Source organism: Phoca vitulina, unplaced genomic scaffold (assembly GCF_004348235.1).
Source record: "Phoca vitulina isolate PV1807 unplaced genomic scaffold, GSC_HSeal_1.0 scaffold27, whole genome shotgun sequence".
NCBI classification, from domain to species: domain Eukaryota; kingdom Metazoa; phylum Chordata; class Mammalia; order Carnivora; family Phocidae; genus Phoca; species Phoca vitulina.
In genome coordinates this window covers 7,391,253-7,403,559 of record NW_022589730.1, presented here as the reverse complement: position 1 = coordinate 7,403,559, position 12,307 = coordinate 7,391,253, and the positions used below count along the sequence as shown (strand labels likewise).

The window sequence follows — 12,307 nt, the reverse complement described above, 5'->3', positions numbered from 1 at the left end:
GGCTTTTCTTTTGTGGTGGTGATTACAGTTTTTATGTAGTTAGATTTATCCATTTTCCCTTTATTGCTTGTCTGCTTTGTATCTGTTTAAGGCAAGTTCCTGGTTTTCCCTGAGGTTATAAGCAATACCCCTGTTTTCTCCTCTGCTACCAGAGTTTTGTTTTTCACATTTAGCCCTTTAATATGATGAGAATTGAAATGTGACTAATGTGATGCAGAGATCTAAATTTAGTTTTTGTTTTTGTTTTTTTTTAATTTATAGCCTATTGTTCCAACACTGCATGGGCAAATTGAATAGTACATCCTTTCCCATAAATGCCACCTTTTTAAAATTTTTTTTTATTTTTATTTATTTTATTTATTTATTTTTAAGATTTTATTTATTTATTTGACAGAGAGAGACACAGCGAGAGAGGGAACACAAGCAGGCGGAGTGGGAGAGGGAGAAGCAGGCTTCCCATTGAGCAAGGAGCCCGATGCGGGGCTCGATCCCAGGACCCTGGGATCATGACCTGAGCCAAAGGCAGACGGTTAACCACCGAGCCATCCAGGTGCCCCGAGTTTTATTTTTATTAAAGATTCTATTTATTTCTTTGAAAGAAAGCGAGTGAGAAAGCACACGAGCTGGGGGTGGGGGGGCATTGGGAGAGGGAGAAGCAGACTCCCCGCGGAGCCGGGAGCCGGATGTGGGGCTCCATCCCAGGACCCCAGGATCATGACGTGAACGCAAGGCAGACACTTAACCGCCTGAGCCACACAGGTGCCCCTATTTAAAGAATTTAGAGGCAGGTGCTTGTAAAAATCGGGCATGGTAAAACTCAGATAAGAATAAACCCAGAAGTTTTTCAAGCTCACATGATCTGGGATGAAATTCCCTGCATTCAGACTCTTATGTCACTCCACAATAAAGATGCCTCAAGGGAAGGGACCCAAGGGACAGTCCAGAGATAGACAAAAATTTAACACACCTGACCTGACCCCCACTTCCCAAGAGTCAAAATAATGAAGAAGAGGAGGAAGACAGGCCGATGCTAGAAATCTGAAATCCACTCCTCCTCCTCCCCAAGTACAGGCACTAGAACCCAAATGCCACCTTTTAATATTTTCAGCCCTAAATAACTGGGATTGTTTATGAATATTTTCTTTGGTTCTATTGATTTATCCATCATTTGTGGCACCTTTACTCCTGCTGTTTAACTTCCTATAGATTTATTTATATCAAGGAACTATCCCCTCCTTTGTCAAAATTCTATGCCATTCAGGTTGTATTTTTCTTTTACAAGTCTTTTAGCATCAGCTTGTCAAGTTTTGAAGAGTTCCGGAAGCATTAGGATAAGTTACTGAATTTGCATTGAATATATAAATTAAGAGAAAAGATTAGCAATATTGGTATTGAGTCACTTCATAGAGGAATGGCTTTCTTGCTTTACTAATTCAGCTGGTCCCACAGAAACATTTCAGAATGCTACCCTCTAGATCTTGCCCATTTCTTGAGAAATTTATTCATAAGTGTTTTGTAATTTAAAAAAAAAATTATGGCTCTTGTGAATGGAATTTTTTGTTGTATTGTTCATGTGGCTATTGCAAGTATAAAGGAATGGTATCGATTTTCCTTTTGTTAATACTGTACCCAACCATTTTTATGGTTTCAGTGTTACTCATGTGATTCTTCAGAGCTGGAATGTTTCTCTCTATTTTACCATTTAAGAGTTAGCTGAAATTCTAGCCTCCTTCACAAATGTCTTGCCTGAAAACCCTTTTCCTTAACAATTTCCCTTTTCTCTGGAAAGACCCAGTCTATTGACAGAATTCAGGTATTCGTGCTATCTTTATTGTTTCATAAATGTTTTGTTTTCTTTCCGGATGAGAAACTGCATGATGACAACCACATTTCAAAACTGTTCTCTTTACACACATGATTTAGTGATGAGATTGTGATTTTCAGGAAATACTTGATCTACTAACAATTCTTCTACCCATATAACTGCTATTATTTTAGCATGTTAATTATTATATTAGTTGATTCTTAGGATTCCAAAAAGATTTACAAAGAACACATGCTTTTTAAAAGAATCTACTTTTTCCAGCTTTTGAGGAGTCATCCAATGATAATAGCCCAAGATAATCATTCCCCAGCTTCACAGTGGCTTTTAAGGGAAGAATTTTGGTGCGAGCAAAATTTTCAGAAGTCCGTCTTTTTAACCACACATTCTCATCCAAAAAAAGTGAACAAGAGTCATGGATTAGAAGCTGTTCAATTGCCTGTGCGGTGTCATTGGTCCTGGATGTCATCCAGCCTGGGGCATTTGTCCTCATAAACAGAGGAGGTTTATGAGTCCAAGACTACGGGGTCAGATTTTGCCCATTACTGTTATTTACATTCACACTGGAACTGAATTTGTTTCCTGTTTCTTTTCTTTTAATAGTGTTTACATTGTGGAAATAATCTGGCAATAAAGTTTCTTGAGCATTTTATTTTTTTTTAATTTTTTTTAGATTTTATTTATTTGAGAGAGAGAGACAGAGATAGTGAGAGAGAGAGCACAAGTGGGGAGGAGAGGGAGAAGCAGGCTCCCCACAGAGCAGGGAGCCCGATGTGGGACTCGATCCCAGGACCCTGGGATCATGACCTGAGCCGAAGGCAGATGCTTAACAACTGAGCCACCCAGGTGGCCTCTTGACCATTTTAAATCTAGCCAGTGGATTCTGCTTTCTCTGGAAAGAGGATGGCTGATTTTGCCCTGCTCCATGCGCCCATTTCCCAGTCCAGTTCTCCGTGCTGATCTGTTTGCCTATAGCTCCTCCTCAGCTGACTGTTTCTAGGAGACTGGATGTTTGTATGAGCCTACCTTTATATGACACTTGGGGGGTTAATTACCAAGTACAAGCCTATAAAGAATCTGGAAGAATGTAAAATGCTTTGGTGTAGGCTTACTTAGCGGAAGGGAAGTTTGAATCAACTTCTCGTCATTATGATAATGGGGTTAGAAATCACACTTTTTATGAGATTGGGAGTGACTTTAAGATGAGTTTCTTTATCTTCTTCTGGAGGGATCATGAATGTCTCATTCTATTTCACTTTATGGGCATAAGGAATATAAAATTCAATCCTTCAAATTAGGATTTATATGTATGTATGAATGTATCATCTTAAACAATGTCCATGCCCTGATTTTTATATCTCAGAAGTTCTTTTTCTTACTACATGCATAAACTAATAACAAGGCCACAGGGAGGTGTGTTACATTAAAGGTTGGAGGAAGAGTCCCAGAGGGTACCTGTTGCATTCTTCCCAGGAGCCTTGAAAAATAGAGAGACTGTCATTCATCTAGAAAGAGAAAAAAAAAAAGAAATAAAAATCTCCTGGATGTATCTTCCAACCCTGTGTTAATGACTAGGAAACCCATCACTTAGGTATTCTCCATAGATACCCAGAAGAGTTGTATGAGTTTGTGGGTAATTGAAATATTTTGTATAATATTTTCATTTTAGAATCAGACTCTGGTGTGAATTTTATGCCCTTGCTTGACAAGCACACAGGAGCTTGGTCCTGAAATTTGCATATTCTTGAATGCTCATGCTGGGCCTTGTAACTGAGATTTACAAATATTCCTTTTCAGCTAGTCAGCCAGAAGCAGGAGCTCCTGGAAGTATAGCTTTGGGAAAAAGAAAAAAAAAAAAAGAAAACATCCTACATGACACACGATGAGAAGGACTAAGAGTTTTCTTCAGCAGCCACACCACACAGGGATTTTGCATTCCTGTCGGGTTAAAAAGAGACCAAAACAAATGAGTGAGCCGATCGCATGGGGTGATTAGTAATTCTCTTCCATCGGAACTCCTGTGCCTTGCAGAGCCCCGCTATTGAGCTGCACGCTATTTTGCCAGATAACTCTTCCTCTTAATTGTCGTGTTTGTTTCCTTCAAGACCGGTTCAGCCTCATTGTTATGCTGTTTGTTCTTGGATGCTTCTGCTGCAAGGTTGCTGTAATACCCTCAGCTATGTGTGTCCGTCGATGGAGAAGTTGTCCTTTCTCACAAATGGTGGAATAACTAACCTGGGGTGTGCGGAAGAGGTCTTGCCGGTTCTACATTGGAAACCGTTGATCTGCATGTGTTCAGGCAGGAGTGAAAACAGTATGGTTAGTTCCTGGGACAGTGATACTCCCCGTGGGGCTTTCCGTTGACTTCTGAGTGAGCAGAGGAAGGGCTGCTGAGCCGCCAAAGGGAACGGGGTCCACTCTGGAACAACCAACATTGTGCGGAAATTAGAGGGGAAAAGTTACAGGTACAAAAGGGCTTTCCTCTTGTTCTTTTAAGCCAGTTCTGAGCTTTGATATAGGCTTTGCTGTCAGAGATTTTGCTAGTAGTCCAAAGGAAAGTCCTATATTTGCCTAGGATAAAAGTGAAGCTTCCTGTTAAGGACACAGAGTTCTGTGTTTTCATCAAGCACCTGGTGATCTGATTCTTTTCAACTTGGCTCTCTAGACTACTATTTCTAGAAGCCAGAACCATCTCGATAGGGTCCTAAGGTGTCAGTCCTAACTCAGTGTGGACGGCTACACTACTTTGATTTTCCTCAACCACTTTTCCAGATGGGAGCTGGTGGGAACCCGAGGAGAAGCCCACACTTTCCCGTTAGATATAAAATACTCCTATTGCGCCGTACTCAACTGGACATGCAAAAGTGATAGGGTGACACTCACTGAAATAGTTGATGACATCAGACTCTGAGCACCTATGTTAAAATCACATCTTGTTTATCTGTGTTTCACACAGAGCAAACACCCAATAAAGATTAGTTTATAAATATATAAGCCCTCAGATAAAAAGGCAATAATTATTTTGTGTCGAGTACAAAGCCACTGTAATAAGTGTGACTTTGATGGAAAATATGTAGCAAAACTTACAAGTTTGAGCCTTACCCCTCCAGGAATAATAAAACAGTAAATAAAGTGGGCATGTTAGCTTCTACATTATATCTAAAAGTTAAGCTCTCCCAGGGTTTGTGAAGGCTAGGTTGAATATGAATGAAGACCACCTGAATGAGAATAAGCAAAGGCTGTTTATTCAGATCTTGCTCTAGTTCTAGCAAGGGGATCGGCCACCATCACTTGGGTTTAGCAGACACTCAGAGGCAGGCAGGGGAGTGGAGATGCTCTATAGGAAAAAAAGGGAAGGCTCCCCGTGTACCCTGCTTGGAAGGTGTCAACCCCAGGGAAGCTGCAGGTGGGCTAGCTGGAAGCAAGCATCCAATGTGATTGGTTCCATGTGCATATTTGGCTTTCTCTGACTGGTCCCAACAATTGGCGTAGCTGTCAGTCATGAATCAAGTCCTGTCTAGTTAGGGTGGATTACTGCAAGTAGGTTATTGTTTGGTTTCCTGGACTGTGCCTCGAGATAATGGTCTGAATTCCTACAAGTCTGATGTGCAGATAGTAGGCTAGCTTTCAGGATTGGTTATTGCAGAGAGTGGGTTGGTTTCTTGGACTAGCTGTTATAGGCTGGAGGCTAGACTTCAATTTTTATGTGTGGTCTGACCATCGTCCGCTTTTCATGGTGTTGAGACTGAGACAGTCGTGCTGAGTCCAAATATTTGAACCATATGGAAAAACCTTTACATTATAGGAGTAAAATTAGCCAATTGTTGGTTTTTACAGATATCATTTTATTGCACGTCATTTTAGTGCACTGGGCAGATACAGATGAAGGTTTGTGGTAGCTCTGCACGGAGGGAGTCTGGGGACACCATTTTTCTAACAGCATTTGCTTATTTGAGTCTCTGTGTCACATTTTGGTAATTCTCACAATATTTCAAACTTTTTCATTATTATTATATTTGTTATGGTGACCTGTGATCATTACGAGTCACTGAAAGCTCAGATGATGCTTAGCATTTTTCAGCAATAAAATATTTTTAAATTAAGGTGTGTACATTTTTAGACAAATGCTGTTACACACTTCCTAGACTACAGCAAACTTTTATATGCACTGGGAAACCAAAAATTCATTTGACTTGCTTGATCGTGTTAGGCGTTTGACTGCAGTGGTCTGGAACTGAACCTGCAGTACGTCCGATATTTGCCTATATATGAAAAAGATCTTTGTGCTCACACAGCTTTGTAATACTCTTGAAATGCAGTGATTCTGACATTAATTTTTAGGAGTTCTCTAGGCCATAATTAGAAATGTTCAACTGAAAGAGAATTCTCCAAAGTGACAGTGAAGGAGTGCAATTTATTTAGCTTTGCAATTAGAACAAAAGTGATTCCTAAGAACAACAAGGATGATAAATCATTCCAGAGCGACATGTAGAGTGATGCAAAAAGTGAGAATAAAAAACATCCTGGAAGAGAAAGTCAGTGCAGGTGCCCAGGGGTTACTGCAAAATGAATGAGTGCCTGGAAGATCAGGTGTGCGATCAGACCCCACACCAACTGGAATTTAAAAAGACCAGTGGAAAATTACAACAGCATAAGAAATAATTACAAGGAGAAGCCTTGATCACATTAAAAAGTGTATAACAAGAAAATAGCTTGAAGTCTGAGGCATATAATGAAGCAGATCCTTTATCAAGGAAAATGCTAAAATGGTAGTATGCTTTGTGGAAAATACAGGATTTGAATATGGTCATTTGACTAACGATTGAGGGCTTCTCATTATGAAATAGATGAGAAAATTTTTTTTTCTAGTGAGAGCTTTGAAGGAGCAAAGCAACTACCAGTTTAGTGATGATCAAAATGACACCAATATAATAGAAGAGGGACATAGAAAATAAACCTCCCCAGGCTTATGGAGCTTTTAATTTCCATCCAGAAAATTGAGCTTTATCAGTGGATGCCATTGTCATTATAAGGCTGTTAGTTGCATTTGTGAAGTTTCTGGATTAAAAAAATTGGGCTGGTGATTCTATATTTTTGTATCCACTTTATTTCATTTCAATACTGAATTACTTTCAAAGAGGATACTTTTATTTTTGTTAAGATGTATGAATAAATATAGAACAAAATCAATCTCATTTTTACTATAAAATCTTCTCTCTTAGAGTCTGTTCTGGCTGTTATAACAAAGATACCATAGGGGGGTAGCTTATGAAAAATGGAATTTTGGGGCACCTGGGTAGCTCAGTTGGTTAAGCATCTGCCTTTGGCTCAGGTCATGATCCTGGGGTCCTGGGTGGAGCCCCAGGTCAGGCTCCCTGCTCAGCGGGGAGTCTGCTTCTCTCTCTCCCTGTTGGTGCTTTCTCACTCGTTCTTTCTCTCTCAAACAAATTTTAAGAAATTAAAAAATAATTCTTAAATAATGGAATTTCTGTTTTCAGTTTTGAAGGTTAGAAGTCCAAGATCAGGTGCCTGCCGATTCCGAGTCTGGAGACGGCTCTCTTCCTGGTTCATAGAAAACCATCTCACATTGTCCTCACAATGTGAGTCAGAAAGGACAAGGGAGCTCTCTTGTAAGGGCACTAATCCCATTCATAAGTGCTCCACCTTCATGACTTCATCGCTTCTTAAAGGTCCTGTTTCTAAACACCATCACATTGCGGGTGACCGTCACATATGGATTGGAGGGGGACCCAGACATTCAGGCCATGACACTCTCCAAACATCTTCAAGACCTGGGCAAGAGAAAAATCCCAGATATTAAAATATAATAAATTATTTCCACTATAAATGTTACTATATGTTTTAAAGCAGATTTGGAAATCTCTATAAATGTTACTATGTGTATTTTTTTGAGCTTTTGTATTTGAGTTTATTCTTCATTTAACTTTTAAAACACTACGATAGTTGAATATTAAAACAAAAACAATAGCGAGGAGTGAGCTATGATTATAGTCCTTCACTCACTCACTACGACATAAAAATGTCAGCTGTGTTATTCACTGGCCCCATTAAGAGGCCTGACACTGAACACCACCCCTAGGATGAGGTTCATCCTCCTCATATGCTTCCCCATTGTAATCGTGCCATCTTTCCTGATTTGGACCAAAGCCCACCAGTTCTACCTGGTCCATTTCATCACTATCTTCTACTTCCTTTGTCTCAGGTAGGAGTTTTTCTGGCAGAGACAGCTTATCAGGAGCGAAAAAGCCATTCTCAGGAAAGTTTACCTTCAATTCAATGATTAGGCGACTCTTCTCATATGGTCTATGATAAATTAGCATGCCTTCATCTAGCACACACTTGATATCTCCATGCTTGACAATCTGACCTGGATGAGAGGTGATGTGATGGTTTGGTTGTCAAGAGTAGATACTGGGTTTTGAAAGCTGCACAGTGCTTCAAAAACTGTATGTCCATACCCATGAAAAGGTCTTCTTCTAGATGAGTAAAAACATCATGGTCCTTCTGATCTAAAACAGTGATAATATTTCCTGGTTCCAGTCCTGGTTCCTGGTCTCCTTCACCATAGAATGTTGTCTTCTGGCTGTCTTTCATGCCTTTATCAATATGAACTTCTAGAATCTTCTTCTCTCAAATGATCTCCTTCCATTGCAGCTTTTACATCTATCTTTAGGACTGATCCATTCCCTGTGGCCCTGGTGCTCCATGCACACAGACTGAATTTGCTGAACCATTCCAGGTCCTATCTGATGAATTCTTATTTGCATTCCAGTACCTCGGCAATTGGGACAACATTCTACCACTTCTTTCTTACTACCTTGGCCTTCATATCTGTCACAAATCACATTCTTTTGCAGAACTACATTTCTTGTTGTACTATTATATAAATCTTCTAAGGTGACTGAGAGCTGATGCACAACATTTTTACCTTTCCTTTCTCTCCACATCCTTCCTCTTTCTCCAAAAAACATATCAAAGATGTCCATGGGAGAAGGAAAACCACCACCAGTTCCACCTTCTTTAATTGCCTGTTCTCCTCCTTTATCCTATAATTCCCTTTTCTTTGCATCAGAGTACTTCATAAGCCTGAGAAACCTGTTTAAACTTCTCTCCTTCATTTGGATTTTTATCAAGGTGGTACTGCAGGGCCAGTTTCCTGTAAGTCTTTTTCAGTTCTTCCTGGGTGGCATTAGCTTTGACCCCCACAACATTATAGTGAATGGTTTCTTTCGCTATCTTCTATAGTCGGTGAGGGGGCTGAGGCCAGTGTGGGGGAGCGGGAAGGAACGCCCTGCTGATTGCAGCTTGGGCAGGCACTACTCCTCTGCTCCACACAGAGCATTCTGGAAAGTTCCTGTTACTATGTGTATTAAAGGGGATTTGGAAAATACAGACACATAGAAGAAAAATACTAATGAAAAATTGTATCATTCAAATAAAATCTTTATTTTTTAAAAGATTTTATTTATTTATTTGACAGACAGAGACACAGCGAGAGAGGGAACACAAGCAGGGGGAGTGGGAGAGGGAGAAGCAGGCTTCACAGAGCGGGGAGCCTGATGCGGGGCTCGATCCCAGGACCCTGGGACCATGACCTGAGCCGAAGGCAGATGCTTATTGACTGAGCCACCCAGGCGCCCTTCAAATAAAATCTTATTTAAAAAGTTTTGTTTTAAATTTTCTTCCAGTGTTTTTTCTTATCATTTAACATATGTTTTAGAATCAGGTTTTTTAAAGATTTTATTTATTTATTTGAGAGGAGAGAGAGAGAGAGCAGGAGTGGGGGCGGCAGAGGGAGAGGGAGAAGCAGGCTCCCCGCTGAGCAGGGAGCCCCACGTGGGGCTTGATCTCAGGACCCTGAGATCATGACCTGAGCCAAAGGCAGACGCTTAACTGACTGAGCCACCCAGGCGCCCCTAGACCAGTTTTTGTATTATATTTTCTTCACTAAGTAATCCTAAAATGTGCCAGTTAGGAAAAAATAACATATTTCACCTCTGTATTCCTTACCTGGAAGGGTAAAGTGGATACCTTTGCTTTGCCGAGTAGTTGTTGTTATTGTTGTTGTTATTGTTATTTTGAGAACAGTTCTTTTGAGTTCAACCTGCTTTAGTTTGTAAGCTTACTTGGAACTTTCTTGGAGACATTCTCAAACTTGTATCTCTTAACTTGCGCTTAATTTTGGGAAGGTAGCTTGTTTAAAGTTATACATAAAGGTTTTGTTTTTAACTTCTAGAATTTCCCCCCTTCTTACACCTGTCTTTCATTCTGCGTTCTAAGTTTGCAGTGGACGCGTGTGTATGAGTGAGTGGACTGGGTTTGCATATCTTCCAAAAAAGTAAAAAGTAGACTGTCATTGACTGTCTCCCCTTTTCAGAGATCATGTGATATACTTAATATTTCAAATGTGAAAATGGCACTCAGATTACTGAAATTGTGACATACATGCAGATTCTACCCCTTCGTTTCTCAGCCTGTGCCAAAATAACCAGAGGCCAAACCTTCAGCGAAATGTAGACCAAGAGAGGAGGGCTGGAGCAGAAATGGAGCGGAGATAGTCTGTTCCCACAGGGTGCCTCATTCCAATGAGATGAACGCTATGGAAATACTAAGAGGCACAAACAATATTTTCCTCCAAGGCTGTAGCGGCTGGGAGCTATTTTGTCTGTTATTTTTCTCTTCCGCATATATGCTCTGTTCAGACCTTCACTTTTTTTTGTTGTTGTTTTTTTTGTTTTTTTTTTTTTAAAGATTTTATTTATTTGACAGAGAGAGAGCGAGAGCAGGAACACAAGCAGGGGGAGTGGGAGAGGGAGAAGCAGGCTTCCTGCCGAGCAGGGAGCCCGATGTGGGACTCGATCCCGGGACCCCGGGATCATGACCTGAGCCGAAGGCAGACGCTTAACGACTGAGCCACCCAGGAGCCCCACTTTTTTTTTTTTTTTAACAAAAGTTTTGTTTGTGGCTAAACGGCATTATGCGTAATGGAGGTCAGAAGGTGGTTGCAGCAAGCTATTTCTTCACCGCTGATCTGTCCCTGATCTACACAGTGACTGGTAATAGGAATCCAGGGAGTACACATATACAGATGCTTATTATGTGGAAGGTGAGTTGAAGCAGGGCTGCTAACGGTGGTGAACATGTGAACAATACACAGTTTCTTTTTTTTTTTTTTTTAAAGATTTTATTTATTTATTTATTGGAGAGCGAGCGAGAGAGAAACAGCATGAGAGAGGAGAGGGTCAGAGGGAGAAGCAGGCTCCCCGCTGAGCCGGGAGCCCGATGTGGGACTTGATCCCAGGACCCTGGGATCATGACCTGAGCCGAAGGCAGTCGCTTAACCAACTGAGCCACCCAGGCGCCCAATACACAGTTTCTTTAAACAACCTGTCCTCTTCTGAGAACTAGAGACTTCAAGGGTTTTTCTCTTGTGACCTTGAGAGGACCACCTGTCTTGCATTATTCCTTTAGGATGTCACCTCAAGCTTTTATGCACACCCACCAAGAAATGGTTCTTCTGAGCCTTGCTGGACTGGTTCTCCTTTGGGTTGGCTCCAACCCTGGCAATATTGCATTGCCACATCAAGTAAGTGTTTAGTGTGGTACTTGTCCCGAAACCTCTAAATCCCTCTACTTGGAAAAGTAATTCCTAGAAAAAGGGTTTGCTCATGGTCGTGGCTTATGTGCTCGCCCAGCTGATAGTACCACACATTTGGGTTTTCATGAGGGATAAGAAGGAGGAGCTTTAGTGTACGTGTATACATTGCTGCTTCTAAACTAAAAATCACAAACAGCTGTAGCTGAACAGAATAGCCTTCTGGGGCTCCAGGGTGTGAGGCTAGAAGTCATTTTAGAAATAGAGGGTTTCCAAGATAGCCAAATAAATGAAATCAGAATTGTTAGCTACTCAGTTGGTATAAGTTATTATTCTCGGGCGCCTGGGTGGCTCAGTTGGTTAAGCGACTGCCTTCGGCTCAGGTCATGATCCTGGAGTCCCTGGATTGAGTCCCGCATCGGGCTCCCTGCTCGGCAGGGAGTCAGCTTCTCCCTCTGACCCTCCCCCCTCTCATGTGCTCTCTCTCATTCTCTCTCTCTCAAATAAATAAATAAAATCTTTAAAAAAAAAAGTTATTATTCTCCCTGGGAAAGTTTATGAGTGGCTATTTACATGACTGTACATATGCATATAGTAGGCTCATTTATCTTTTCCACAGAGTTTTTTCTTTTTTAACCTTATAACATGTCCAAACTCTTCCCTTCTTCACTTTGTGATTATGTAGTTGGCAAAAGTACTTTTATACTTGGAAATACACTTAGGCATTTCTCTAGGTGATCCAAAAGTTGACAGGTTAGCAGCCATTTTTCTGGGATTTGGTAAAACCAACATTTCTTGTGACTTTGTGGGACTGCCATTTGTTCTGTCCTCTAATATGTGAAGCTGATCACTAGCGTGATGTGGGTTCA

General features: G+C 40.9%; 1 pseudogene; it reads right to left on the bottom strand.

Moving 5' to 3' along the window:
* Positions 1-7,890: 7,890 nt before the first annotated feature.
* Positions 7,891-9,990, bottom strand: LOC116643673 (annotated as a pseudogene).
* Positions 9,991-12,307: the final 2,317 nt, after the last annotated feature.